The sequence below is a fragment of the Gorilla gorilla genome, chromosome 22 (genome assembly GCF_029281585.2).
Source record: "Gorilla gorilla gorilla isolate KB3781 chromosome 22, NHGRI_mGorGor1-v2.1_pri, whole genome shotgun sequence".
NCBI lineage: Eukaryota > Metazoa > Chordata > Mammalia > Primates > Hominidae > Gorilla > Gorilla gorilla.
Window position 1 is genome coordinate 44,850,424 of NC_073246.2, and position 14,901 is coordinate 44,865,324.

A 14,901-nucleotide genomic window follows, 5' to 3' on the forward strand; every position below is an offset into this window, starting at 1 on the left:
CTAGTCTCAAACTCCTGGCCTCACGCCTCCCGAAGTGCTGGGATTGCAGGAATGAGCCACCGCACCCAGTCTTGTCATGTCTTTCTTTTTCTTTTTTTGAGACAGAGTCTCGCTCTATACCCCAGGCTGGAGTGCAGTGGCATGATCTCGGCTGACTGCAATCTCTGTCTCCTGGATTCAAGCAATTCTCATGCCTCTGTGATACCCTACCTTGTTTTAACCTGAGTGACCTAGGAGAGAGAGAGCCAGACAGACTCCATTTTAGTTTCTTCACTGGCAGCCCCCTTTCACCTCCCTCCCTTAAGGCATAGCTAGTGTAAACTGACTCAAAGCACGTCCAGGAATGCACCTACTGATAAGATAGTGAGGCAAGCCGCACTAGCAGCTCCTGGGGACGAGCTCGGTGGATGGCACCCAAAACCCCTGCATTTATCCCTTTGTGATAGTTTAAGCCCCTGCACCTGGAACTGTTTATTTTTTTAACTGCATTTGTAACCAATTAATTTTTTAACTTTTTGCCAGTTCTGCTTCTGTAAAAATTGTTTCAGCTAAAATCCCCCTCCCCTATTTAGACCATGGTATAAAAACAAAACTAGCCCCTTCCTCGGGGCTGAGAGAATTTTGAGCGTTAGCTGCCTCTTGGTTGCCGGCTAATAAAGGACTCTTTAATTTGTCTCAAAGTGTGGCGTTTCTCTATAACTCACTTGGTCACAACACCTCAGCCTCCCAACTAGCTGGGATTACAGGCGCCTGCCACCACAACCAGCTAATTTTTGTATTTTTTTTTTTTTTTTTTTTTTTTTGAGACAGAGTTTTGCTCTTGTTGCCCAGAATAGAATGCAGTGGTGCAATCTCGGCTCACTGCAACCTCCGCCTTCTGATTTCAAGTGACTCTCCTGCCTCAGCCTCCCAAGTAGCTGGGATTACAGGCGCCTGCCACCATGCCCATCTAATTTTTTTGTATTTTTAGTAGAGAAGGGGTTTCACCATGTTGGTCAGGCTGGTCTCAAACTGCTGACCTCGTGATCCACCCGCTTCGGCCTTCCAAAGTGCTGGGATTACAGGCGTGAGCCACTGATCCTGGCAATTTTTGTATTTTTCGTAGAATTGGGGTTTCACCATGTTGCCCAGGCCAGGAGTTTGAGACCAGCCTGGTCAGCAAGGTGAAATCCCGCCTCTACTAAAAATACAAAAATTAGCCGGGCATGGTGGCGGGCACCTGTAATCTGAGCTACTTGGGAGGCTGAGGTAGAAGAATCGCTTGAATCCAGGAGGCAGAGGCTGCAGTGAGCCAAGATCATGCTAGTGCACTTCAGCCTGGGTGATATAGCAAGACTCCATCTCAAAAAAAAAAAAATTAACAAATATTATAGAAAACATGTTGTAAAGAAAATAGAATGGCTGCTTATTTGAATTAAAAGGTACCTGTTTTTTTTTTCTTTCTTTTTTTTTGAGACGGAGTCTTGCTCTTTCGCCCAGGCTGGAGTGCAGTGGCGCGATCTCTGCTCACTGCAAGCTCTGCCTCCTGGGTTCACGCCATTCTCCTGCCTCAGCCTCCCGAGTAGCTGGGACTACAGGCGTCTGCCACCACACCCGGCTAACTTTTTGTATTTTTAGTAGAGAGGGGGTTTCACCCTGTTAGCCAGGATGGTCTCGATCTCCTGACCTCGTGATCCGCCCACCTCGGCCTCCCAAAGTGCTGGGATTACAGGCGTCAGCCACTGAGCCAGGTCTGGTTTTTTTTCTTTAGAAACCACTTCGGTGCTCAACACCGGGAGGAGGCCCCCCGTGGCCACACAGGTGTGGTTGGAGGCAAAGGTGGATTCACAGGGAAGCAAATGGGTCTTCGCCCCCTCTAAAGCCCCATACCTACCTCACTTTGAATTATTTTCCTAAGGACTCCTCACAGTATGCAAGTTTCAGGGCCCAGGAAACTTGGCCCATCCCTGGAGGAGGAAACTACTGATGGTGCATCTGTCAGGGGCATTTGAACCAAAGCGATTCCATCTTGAATAGGGACTGGGTAAAATAAGACTGAGACCTATTGGGCTGCATTTCCAGGAGGTTAGGGCATTCTTAGTCACAGGGAGAGATAGGAGGACACAAGACACAGATCACAAAGACCTTGCTGATAAAACAGGTAAAGAAGCCGGCCAAATCCCACCAAAGAAGCCGGCCAAATCCCACCAAAACCAAGATGAGGATGAAAGTGACTGCTGGTCGTCGTCACTGCTCATTATATGCTAATTATAATACATTAGCATGCTAAAAGACACTCCCACCACTGTCAGGACAGTTTACAAATGCTATGGCAATGGCAGGAGGTTACCCTATATGGTCTAAAAAGGGGAGGAACCCTCAGTTCCCACCCCTGTTCAGGAAACCTCATGAATAACCCACCCTGTGTTTAGCATATAGTCAAGAGCTAACAATATATGTATAAGCTGCTGGGGGAGGAAGGCAGGGCAGGAAAGAAAAACAAGCAAGCAAACAAACAAAAAGTATAAGCAACTGAGCAGCCACACCACTGGTGGGCCTATGGAGTAGCCGTTCTTTTATTCCTTTGCTTTCTTAATAAACTTGCTTTCAGTTTATGGACTTGCCCTGAGTTCTTTCTTGCTCAAGATCCAAGAATCCCCTCTTGGGGTCTGGATCAAGACCCCCTTTCTGGCAACACATCCCGGCCTTTCCCCCTTTTCTGAAGACAGACTTCAGAAATGAAGAAAAAGAAGGGTGGCCGCTCATGGTGGGTGAAACGGCAAAGCAGCTGGCAGAGAAGGCACCTAGCTGATGACCCCAGAGCCTTCTGGGCCCAGAGTGGGATGGCAGGGCCTGGGCTTCTGTCTGCCCTGGACTTGCTGCAGCTGCTTCCTGGGCTCTGGGTGACCATGCACTCAGGTCCTCCTGTGGAACTCCTGCTGTCTCACAGGCCAGATGCAAATAAATGAAAGCTTCAGACCGGGGGCAGGTGTAGGTGTGGCCAGTGAGCCCCGGGCTGCTTCCAGGGGCCTGAACAGCATGTCACAGGGCCCCTGCCCCTGCTGAGAACGGCCCAGGCTGGGGGTAAGGTTCTGCTGTCACTGCCTTGAAATTCTTCACTGTAATTTCTGAGCCGGGGACTTTGTCTTACTGGAATGGGGTCTCAATCCAGATCCCAAGAGAGGGTTCTTGGAGTTTACACAAGAAGAAATTCAGGGAGAATCCACAGAGTAAAGTGAAAATGAGTTTGTTAGAGAAGTAAATAAACCAAAGAATGGCCACTCCACAGGCAGAGCAGCCCCAAGGGCTGCTGGTTGGCTATTTTTATGGTCCTTTTTTTTTTTCCCTAGAATCCGTTCCTGAATTATATTGGTTATTTCTTGATCACGTGCTAAACAAGGGGTGGATTATTCATGAGTTTTCTGGGAAAGTGGTGGGGAATTCCCAGAACTTAGGCTTCCTCTTCCATTTATTTATTTATTTATTTATTTATTGGAGATGGAGTCTTGCTCTGTTGCCCAGGCTGGAGTGCAATGGCGTGATCTCGGCTCACTGCAACCTCTGCTTCCCAGGTTCAAGCGATTCTCCTGCCTCAGCCTCTCAAGTAGCTGGGACTACAGGCATATGCCACCACGCCTGCTTAATTTTTTGGTATTTTTAGTAGAGATGGGGTTTCACCATATTGGCCATGCTGGTCTCAACTCCTGACCTCAAGTGATCTGCCCGCCTTGGCCTCCCCAAAGTGCTGGGATTACTGGCGTGAGCCACTGCGCCCGACCCCTTTTAGACAATGTAGGGTATCTTCCAAACGTTGCCATGGCATTTGAAAACTGTCATGGCGCCCGCGGGAGTGTGTTTTACCAAGCTCATATATTATAATTAGTGTATTATCAGCAGTGAGGAAGGCCACAGGTCACTTTCCCCGCCATCTTGGTTTTGGTGGGATTTGGCCGGCTTCTTTACTGCATCTTGTTTTATCAGCAGAATCCTTGTGACCTGTGTCTTGTTCCCAACTCCTATCTCATCCGATTACTAAGAACGCCTTAACTCCTGGGGGTGCGGCCCAGCAGGTCTCAGCTTCAGTTTACCCAGCCCCTGTGGAGTCTCTCTGTTCCAACACCTCTTGACACTTGCATCTGGATCTTGCACTAGGCTCTGCAGATTATGCTCAGTCTTGAATACTGAGCTTTTTTTGTCCCCTTGAACTTCCCTCCTTGGGCAAGTATCTCAGGGCCTCCCTCTTGCCCACCCTGCTGCTTCCCATCTTTCTGAAAGAGGCGGCTCTGCAGCTGCACAGCACTTGGCCAAGACCTCCTGGCGGTGTGGAGCTCTGAAGACACAGGAGGGATGTCCTCCGAGCTGTTCATGCCTAGACCTACCCCCAGGCTCCCTCTAGCAATCAGCTCCAGTCCTAGGCCTGTCTGCCTTCCGGGAGGAGTGGGGGCCCACAGAGCTGCCCTTCCCCCGCTGTGTATGGACTCAAGGCACTGATGGCCTTCGGTGGGCCACTGCATAAATGGATGTTTCTGCAGTATTGAAGGCCAGTCAGGCAAACCGTGTGCTTTCCTACGCACTGGGGAATGTGTCGCCCTTTCCTTACATCTTGGAGACCAAAGCCACCATCTGCACTTGTGGGTACATTGTGGCAGTGGTCGGTTAGGGTGGTCTTTCAAAGCAGTTTGAAATGCAGACACTTGTGGACGTCCCCTAAGGCAGGTGCCCTTTACCTGGAGGCCGCATTGGTCACCTAGACCCGCAAGGCTCACCTGGGCCGGAAGGTGTGGTCAAGCGAGGCCAAGTAGCCCAGAGGCCACCCCTAAGCACCTGTGGACATCATGAGTCCTTGCTGGGGTCCTCACACTGAGAGAAGACAGCGCCCAGGGTAAAGCCTCAGGTGCTAAGCACTCGCGCTGCCACAGTGGGGGAGGCACGTGAGCATCCACTGTGCCGCAGAGGCCCGTGCCCACCCGGGCTCCAGAGCCTGGGGAGGAAGGCTGAGAGGCTCCCACGGGCTTACATTCAAACCGGACACACACAGAATGGAGGCCTTCGGCTACGGGACGCCCGGCGGTGGGGTTACGGGTGGTACAGCCCTCCCTCCCCGCCTGCTCGAGGCAAATGGTTTCGCCCGGCTACACACACCTCTCCTGGGCGGCAACCGAGGGCGCGGAGGGGGCGAGACGGGCGCTGAGGCCACGCCCCTACTGCATAGTCATAAGGCGGGAGGCTCTGCCTTCGGGGCGGGGCAGACAGCTCCTCGCGCTCGGGCGCGGCCGGTTGGGGGCACGGCCTAGCTCCGGGTGCGGGCGGGGCTGGAGGCGGGGCCGGCCACCGCCCGGTTCCCGCCCTCACTCTCCTCCCCCAGCAATTAGGCCCCGCCCCGCGCCCGCCGCCGCGCAGGGAGGGGCGGGGCCCGTCTCCGGCAGGCCCCGCCCCCTCTCTGAATATTGATGCGGCGCGCGTCGGCGTCGCCCTCCTCCCATTGAGCGAGGCTGTGTCGCGTGGCCCAGCGTCGGCGTGACGGTTGGACGCGGGCGCGGCACTGCGGGTCCCGATTGCTGCAGCCGCTTGTCAGTGTGATGAAGATTGGCACCCAGGTAAGCTGTCACTCAACCGCTCCGCCGCCGCCGCCGCCGCTCTCGCCGCCGCCGTCCCTATCAATCACACCGGCCCGCGGCCGCCGCCCGCCGCCGCCGCTGCCGCCCGGGTCTGGAGGGCCGGCGCTGCCCCGGAGGGCCCGCATTTGACCCGCCGCCCGGGGCAGGGGGCGGGGAGGGGGCGCGGGTGGGGGAGGGGAGCGGGCACCCGCGGGGGAGGGGGCGCCTTCAGCCCAACCGGCGCGGGGGCGCGCCCAGTTGGTTTCTCAGTGTGGGTTGAGGGACGCGGAAATTTCTGGAAGGCGCCGTCGCCGCCGCGCTGGGCCCGATCGAAGCGCGCGCTCCTAACTGTCCCTTTCGGAGTGCGGCGCGCGCCCCGGCGCGGGGCGGGGGCGGGGGCGCGCGGAGCCCGGCGCGGGCGGGGCGGCGGGCGTGAGGGCCGGGGGCGCGCGGCGGGGCGGGGCCGGGGCGGGCGGCGCCGGGGCGGGCGGCGCGCGTGGGGCCGGTCGGGTCCGCGGCCTCGCGGAGTCCTCAGGGCCGGCGGGGCTGCTCGGAGGGTGCGGGGCGCGCGGCGGCGCAGGCGGGAAGATGGCGGTCGCGACCCCGGCCCCGGCCTCGGCCGTGGCGAGCGGGTGGGTCGGGGTCCTGGGGGCGGTGGGCGTGATGGGGCTCGTGGCCCTCAGCCGGGCGCCGGCGCGGGAGCAGCCCAGGGCCGCTCGCTGACGGCAGTGTTTGGGGCCGGGTGCTGGGGAAGCGGTTCCGGCGTCCCGGGAATTGGTGGGAAGAGCCGCTTCTGTCACACGGGTCGTGGTAATGGATGACAGGAAGTGCCGGGCAGGGTCTGGGCGCCCTGTGGGTTTGCACCTTCCTTGTGAGGGAAATCGTGTCACTTAACGAAAAATGAAGAAACGCGGAGTCTGCTTTATGTCATCCTCGTGGCTCTGGAAATGCCTTATTTGGACAGTGGCTCTGCGACCGGACCAGTTAGGGCCTCCGTTCCGATGGCGGATTCCTGACGGGAGGCCCGAGGGTCCGGGAATGGCGGCCTCCTGAGGTCGGGCCCAGGGCAGGCCAGGCTGATCGCGACGGCGGGGCCGCAGCCCTGGGGGGTGTTCCACCTGTGTGAGGGGTTCTCTTCCAACTCTACAAGAGTTTGCTTTTTAAAACAGTAGATGATTTTTCCTTAGGAAGTGGTTCCTCTTCAGGATGAAAGAAACCCCCAGCTTTAGTTAGGTCTACTTTCATGATTTTTCCTGGCATACTGGAAAGTAGGCTTTCTCTAAACATAAGGAAGAATCGAGGTGAAATGTGAACCTCTGCCAGTATAGTTATTGGTGATGCTCTTGCATTTAGTCATAATTTGGAAGATGGCAGGCTGACCCAAATGAGCCTTTCATCACTCTGCTTAATTTACTTAGAGTGATTTGTGAATCCTGTCCTTGTACACAGGCGTACCTCAGGTAATTCGAGTTCTAATCCAGACCACCGCAGTAAAATAAGTATTGCAGTAAAGCAAGTGACACAACAGTTTTAGGTTTTTCAGTGCATATGAAAGTTGTAATTACGGTATACTACTTAGAGTGTACAATAGCAAGCATTATATCTATAAAAATGTGCTTACGTTAATTTAAAAATATTTTAGTGCTAAAAATACTATTGATCATCTGAGCCTTTAGTGAGTCCTGCTCGTTTTGTACTTTGACAATCTTGCCTCAGTGTGGATGGCTGCTGACTGATCAGGGTGATGGTGGCTGTGTCAGTTACTTAAAATAAGGCAACAGTGAAATTTGCTGCATTGATGGACTCCTCCTTTCATGAAAGACTTCTTCGTAGCATGTGATGCTGTTTTGATAGCATTTTAACCACAGTGAAAATTCTTTCAAAGTTGGAGGCTATTCTCAAACTCTGCCACTGCTGTCCACTAAGTTGATGTGATATTCCAAATGTTTTGTTGTCATTTCCACAGTGTGCACAGCGTCTTCACTAGGAATAAATTCCATTTCAAGAAACCACTTTCTTTGCTCATCCATAAGAAGCAGCTCTTCATTATTTCCACCACATCTGCAGTTCCTTCCTTCACTGAAGTCTTCAACTCCTCCAAGTCATCATGAGGGTTAGAATCAACTTCTTTCAACTTCTTCCAAACTCCTGTTAGTGTTATTTGACTTCCTTCCATGAATCATGAATGGCATCTAGAATGGCAGATTCTTTCCAGAAGGTTTTCAGTTTACTTTGCCCAGATTCATGCGAGGAATCACTACCACAGCTATAGCCTTACAAAATGTATTTCTTAAATAATTAAGACTTGAAAGTCAAGATTACTCCTTGGATCCATAGCTGCAGAATGGATGTGGTGTTAGCAGACATGAAGACAGCATTCATCTCCTTGTGTACATCTCCATCAGAGCCCTTGGGTGACTAGGTGCATTGTCAGTGAGCAGTAATATTTTGAAAGAAATCTTTTTCTGAGCAGTGGATCTCAACAGTGGGCTTAAAATATTCAGTAATGTGTTATTCCATTTCCAGAGCACAGGCAAGAGTAGACATAACATAATTCTTCAGAACCCTAGGATTTTCAGAATGGTCAAAGACCATTGGCTTCAGCTTAAAGTCACCAGTGACATTTGCCCCTAGCAAGAGAGCCGGCTTGCCCTTTGAAACTAAGCACTGAGTTCTCTCTAGGTATGAAAGTCCTAGATGTCATCTCTTTCCAAAGGAAGTCTTTTGTCTATATTGAAAATCTGCTTTTTCGTCTCGTTGCCTTCATCAATGATCTTAGCTAGACCTGGATAACCTGGTGTTGCTTTTCTGTTAGGTAGCACTTGCTGCTTTACCTTGTACTTTCGTGTTATGGGGACAGCTTCTTTCCTTAAACCTCATGAACCAGCCTCTGCTGCTTCCAACTTTTTTTTTGTTTTTTTTTGAGATGGATTTTCACTCTTGTTGCCCAAGCTGGAGTGCAATGGCGTGATCTCGGCTCACTGCAACCTCCACCTCCCGGGTTCAAGCGATTCTCCTGCCTCAGCCTCCATAGTAGCTGGGAGTACAGGCAGCTGCCACCACATCCAGCTAATTTTTTGTATTTTTAGTAGACACGGGCTCTACTAAATGTTAGCTAGGCTGGGACTTCTGACCTCAGGTGATCCACCTGCCTCAGCCTCCCAAAGTGTTGGGATTACAGGGGTGAGCTGCCGTGCCTGGCTCCAACTTTTCTTCTGCATCTTCCTCACCTCTCTCAGCCTTCATAGAATTGAAGAAAACTTGGGCCTGGTTCTTGATTAGGCTTCAGTTTAAGGGAATGTTGTGGCTGGTTTGATCTAATCAGACCACTCATACTTTCCACATATCACCAATAAGGCTGTTTCACTTTCTTTCCCTCCCTGCCTCTTTTTTTGAGACTATTGCCCAGGTTGGAGTGCAGTGGTATGATCATGGCTCACTGCAACCTCTGCCTCCTGGGTGCAAGCAATTCTCTTGCCTCAACCTCCCGAGTAGCTGGGATAACAGGTGTGCAGCATGTGTCCAGCTGATTTTTGTGTTATTAGTAGAGGTAGGGTTTCACCATGTTGGCCAGGCTGGTCTCGAACTCCTGACCTCAAGTGATCCGCCCACCTTGGCCTCCCAAAGTGTTGGGATTACAGGTGTGAGCCAACGGACCTGGCCATTTTGTTATTCATGTGTTCACTGGAGTAGCACTTTTTAATTGCCTTTAAGTTTTCCTTTGTGCTGAGAGGTGATTTAAAATTGCAAAAATTTGTGTATATATTTTTTTAATTTCAAGAAAAGAAACTTCTACTTTGCATTTACAACTTGGCTAACTTGTTTTTTTCTTTTCTTTTCTTTTCTTTTTTTTTTTTTTTGAGATGGAGTCGCTTTGTCGCCCAGGCTAGAGTGCAGTGGCGCGATCTTGGCTCACTGCAACCTCTGCCTCCCAGGTTCAAGTGATTCTCTTGCCTCAGCCTACCAAGTAGTTGGGACTACAGACGTGAGCCACCACGCCCGGCTAATTTTTGTATTTTTAGTAGAGACAGGGTTTCGCCGTATTGGCCAGGCTGGTCTTGAACTCCTGACCTCAAATAATCCACCCACCTTGGCCTCCCAGAGTACTGGGATTATAGGCATGAGCCACCGCACCCAGCCCTTTTTTGTTTTTTTTAAAGAGATGAAGTCTCCCTGTGTTGTCCAGGCAGGTCTCAAACTCCTGGCCTCAAGTGGTCCTCCTGCCTCAGCCTCAGGCGTGATCCACTGTTCCTGGCCTTGGCTATGTTTTTGAGAGATAGGGTCTCATTCTGTTGCTCAGGTTGGGATGCAGTGGTGAGATCATAGCTCACTGCACTCTTGACCTCTTGGGCTAAAGTGGTTCTCCCACCTCAGCCCCCTGAGTAACTGGGACTACAGGGATGTGCCAGCATGCCCAGCTAATTTTGAAAAAGTTTTGTAGAAGTGAGGTCTCATTATGTTGCCTAGGCTGTCTCTTAAGTTCCTTTCCAGAATGGTGAATCCTTTCAAGCCGCCTTCCTGCCTCGTCCTTCCGAAGTGTTGGGATTACCCATATGAATCACTGTTCCTGACCTGGCTAACTTTTTGATTCAAGAGTCGTAGCTTTTGGCCCATCTTGTTTTTGGCATGACTTTTTTTTTTTTTTTTTTTTTTAGTTGGAGTTTTGCTTTTGTTGTCCAGGTTGGAGTGCAATGGCATGATCTCAGCTCACCGTAACCTCCGCCTCCCGGGTTCAAGCAATTCTCCTGCCTCAGCCTCCTGAGTAGCTGGGATTACAGGCATGTGCCACCATGCCAGGCTAATTTTTTTGTATTTTTCATAGAGATGGGATTTCTCCATGTCGGTCAGGCTGGTCTCGAACTCCGGATGTCAGGTGATCCGCCCACCTCGGTCTCCCAAAGTGCTGGGATTACAGGTGTGAGCCACTGCATCTGGTGACATGACTTTCTAACCAAGTTGGGTTTTGATTTTAAGTGGGAGATGGTGTTTCTCTTCCTTTCGCCTGAACACTTAGAGGCCATTGAAAGCTTATTAATTGCCCTAATTTCAATATTGTGGTGTCTTACAGAATAGGGGGGCCCACGGAGAGGGGGAGAGATGGGCAGAACAGCTGGTCAGTAGAGCAGTCAGAACACATAGCATTTATCCATTAAGTTCGCTGTCTAATACGGGTTTGTGACGCGCCAATAAAATTACAGTGTGAACATCAAAGATCACTGATCACAGATCCCCGTAACAGACATAATAATGACAAAGTTTGAAATAGTGAAGAATTACCAAAATGTAACACAGACACAAAGTGAGCTCCTGTTTTTGGAAAATTGGCACCAATAGGCTTGCTTTCTCCATACAGGGTGGCCACAAATCTTCAACTTGTGAAAAACATAATACCTGCTGAGTGCAATAAAGCAAAACACAATAAAATGTAAAATGAGGTGCTTATAGCCAGGCGCAGTGGCTCACGCCTGTAATCCCAGCACTTTGGGAGGCCGAGGTGGGTGGATCACGAGGTCAGGAGATTGAGACCATCCTGGCTAACACTGTGAAACCCTGTCTCTACTAAATATACAAAAAATTAGCTGGGCGTAGTGGCGGGCACCTGTATTCTCAAGCCACTTGGGAAGCTGAGGCAGGAGAATGGCGTGAACCCAGGGGGCGGAGCTTGCAGTGAGCCGAGATCGTGCCACTGCACTCCAGCCTGGGCAACACAGCGAGACTCCATCTCAGAAAAAAAGAAAAAAGAAAAATGGGGTGCTTATAGTCTGTTGAATCGAAAATGCAGCAGTGTGTTATACCACTACAGATGCTCCCAGTGCCTCCTGGCATGCTGCTTTCTTACCCCATCAGTGAAGGATGCTTTTCACTTCAGACATTTAAAAGTGTGCCTTAGAATTGATGAAACATGGTCAGTGAAGTATGACTTGTTTCAAAGATTAACCTTCTGCGCTTATGATCTAAGTGTCAGCAGGTTCTGTGGTAATGATACTGGGTACAATGCATTTTGTTGGGATTCTTGTACTCTAGTTTATATGTAGTTAACGTTTCTCTGGCAGTAACTTTAGAAAAGTACTACTTGTGAGGCCAGGTGCGGTGGCTCACACCTGTAATCCTAGCGCTTTGGGAGGCCGAGGTGGGTGGATTGCCTGAGGTCAGGAGTTTGAGACCAGCCTGGCCAAGATGGGGCAACCCCTGTCTCTACTAAAAATGCAAAATTAGCTGGGTGTGGTGGCAGGAGCCTGTATTCCCAGCTACTCGGGAGGCTGAGGCAGGAGAATCACTTGAACCAGGAGGTGGAGGTTGCAGTGAGCTGAGATCGCTCCAGTGCACTTCAGGCTGGGCGACAGAGCAAGACTCCATGTCCGAAAAAAGAGAAAAAAAAATGCTACTTGTAAATAGCAGAAATAGAAAGGTGCTACTTATGAGAAGTAACATCCTATTTGCGGCTTACACTTTTGTTGCAAATTGTTAAGAGTGTCTGAAACTGTTTAGAAGGACAGCCTGAAACTGCTAAAGTGATGCAAAGTACAGACTCTGGTGGGGGAAGGAGCGTCTAAAATTTTAACGTCTGCGTGGCCTCTGGGGGCCTCTTAACAGCACTTTAAAGGAAATAAATAGATGAAGAAGCGAACAAATTATTTTGAAATACAGTTATTTAAATACTGTATTGAACCAAATTGGTGATAGTCCCATTTATTAGCTTAGTAACCGGATTGAGCTGTGGCTCTGGTAATTCATTTGGGAGTAGTGACGAGATTTTTGTGACACTCTAATGCTTTGGAAAATACCTGTTGCTGTTCCTGCTAAAAGTCCAGGGCTTATTGTCTGCCTTTGTAATTGAAGGAGTGCTACATACATTTCAGCTAGAAGTTTTTGCCTTTTATCATTCATGTTCACAAATACCAAGTTGATTTACTCTCAGCCTATCCATTTGTAGGAATATATGTGTCCTTTCTTTACTTCCTCAAATGATTATATTGATGACAAAAGAGACAAGGAAATAAAAACAGCACAGATAGGGGAACCCAAAGCCTAACAGTGTGTGTCCTTGGAGGTGAGGGTGAAGGAAGTGGCTGCAGGCCCTGGGAAGTACCATCTTGCATCCGTGTGCAGCACTGAGTGGATACCTGATGGTTCTGTCTTGTGTACACTGTTCAGGAGGACATGTAGAGTGGACATATCACATAGAAGAAGGTCAGTCTGGAAACTGTTAGGAGAAGCACTCAAGGGCTGAGAGGCATGGTCCTTGGTGGAAAGAGCCAGCAGGCCTGGTGCTGGCGGTGCCCTGCTCATGACAGTGTGCAAAGTCTGGAGCCTGGCCTGTTGCCGCCCTTGGCAGATGGTAGCTCCTTGTTTTGGATTGTTAGCCCCTGCCAGTTTAGTTACTGTTTCTGGAAGATTCACATAGAAGGCAGTGTGGTAATTCAGTCAATGTGTTGTCTGGCATGTGGTATAAAACGCCTGTTTAAAGCTCTGATTCTGAGGCCATGCCTCAGGGACTTGAGAAGGGGACAGAGCAGCTTATTTTATTTTATTATTTATTTTATTTTATTTTTATTTTATTTTATTTTGAGATAGGGTCTCACTTTTTCACCCAGGCTGGAGTGCAGTGGCACGATCTCGGCCCACTGCAGCCGGGAGCTTCTGGGCTCAAGTAATCTTCCCGCCACAGCCCCCAAAGTAGCTGGGATTACAGGCACATGCCATCACACCCAGCTAATTGTACTGTTTGCCGTCTGTGATTGACTCTGGAATGATGGGCTGTTTTAGTCGGGTTCTCAGGGTGGCAGGGAGCAGGCTGACTTCAAGTTGGGTGGGTGGTGAGATAGGTGGTTCAGGATCATGCAGGGATAAAGAAAACAGGAGTCTGTGGGGTTCTTGGGACCACTGTACTGTTGCTGGGCCTCTGGGCAGATGGAACCATGGTTTGCGCTCTGGCAGGATCCAGTTCTGCGCCAGGGCTCTTGGCCTTCCGCTTCAATTAGGTGGTTGCCCTCCACTGTCTGTTCCGTCTGTACGCTCCCCTCACAGTGGGGGCTCACCCAGCCTTACCTGCCCTGTACTCTCCCTTTTCCAGCACCCACCTCAGAGAGAGTGCCTGTGCTCTTTCCCCTCACACCACCTACCAGGCACTGACCTTCGGGCTGGGGGCTGGCCTTGGGTGTTGCAGGGCTGCCTGGCCCAGGGAGTAGTGCTTGGGGAGGAATGAGCTTCTGACACCTGCACAAGGAAGGCACCCTTTGAGCAGGGCCTGCCAGTGGGGTTGGGTCACTCAAAGGGGCTGTGGATTGGTAGGTACTATGATCACAGTTTCCAGAACGTAATGCCTGAGTGAGAGCATGTGTTTTGTTACATGTTCTCTCAGACATTTTATGAAGGTTTGTACATTTTTTTTGCATTAAAAATGTTAGGAATTTAACTTGACAAGAAAAAGGAGCATAAGGCTGGGTGCCGTGGCTCACGCCTGTAATCCCAGCACTTTGGGAGGCCAAGGTGGGTGGATCACCTGAGGTCGGGAGTTCAAGTCCAGCCTGAACAACATGGAGAAACCCTGTCTCTACTAAAAATACAAAAAATTAGCCGGGTGTGGTGGTGCATGCCTGTAATCCCAGCTACTTGGGAGGCTGAGGCAGGAGAATCACTTGAACCCAGGAGGTGGAGGTTATGGTGAGCTGAGATCGCGCCATTGCACTCCAGCCTGGGCAACAAGAGCGAAACTCCATCTCAAAAAAAAAAAAAAAAAAAAGTTTAATAAACATTAAATTGCTAAACTTTACGTTCTTCTAAATTTAGTTACTTATTTGAGCATACTTTTTTTTTCCCCCACGAAACAGGGGCTTGCTCTGTCGCCCAGGCTGGAGTGCAGTGGTGCAATCTTGGCTCCCTGCAACCTCTGCCTCCCGGGTTCAAGCAATTCTCCTGCCTCAGCCTACTGAGTAGCTGGGATTACAGGTGCCCCACCACCACGCCTGGCTAATTTTTGTATTTTTAGTAGAGATGGAGTTTTACCATGTTGGCCAGGCTGGTCTCGAACTCCTGACCTCAGATGATCTGCCCGCCGTTGCCTTTCAAAATTCCAGGATTACAGGCGTGAACCACTGTGGCTGGCCTTTTTTTCCAATTTTTTGTTATGGTAAAATACACGTAACAAAATTTACCATCTTAACCATTTTCAGTGTGCAGTTCAGTGGTGGTAAGTTCATTCATACTTTTGTACAGCCATCACCACCATCTGTCTCCAGAACCCTTCGTCTTGTAAAACTGAAACTCTATACCCATTAAACACTGCCTCCCCATTTCCCCTCCCTGAAGCCCCTGGCAACCACCA

At 50.4% G+C, this 14,901-nt stretch overlaps 1 protein-coding gene across 4 annotated transcripts in view; it reads left to right on the forward strand.

The window, feature by feature from the left end:
- Positions 1-5,375: 5,375 nt before the first annotated feature.
- PKNOX1 (PBX/knotted 1 homeobox 1) overlaps positions 5,376-14,901 on the forward strand; it is a 62,558-nt gene continuing 53,032 nt past the window's right edge. The window contains exon 1 of one of the 4 annotated variants that reach the window (XM_031005200.3): positions 5,376-5,576. The gene's annotated coding sequence lies outside the window, so the exon portion shown is untranslated. Of the gene's footprint in view, positions 5,577-6,079; positions 6,209-14,901 lie in introns of those variants that run through there. The other 3 variants (XM_031005201.3, XM_063702786.1, XM_063702787.1) reach the window with 3 other exon arrangements.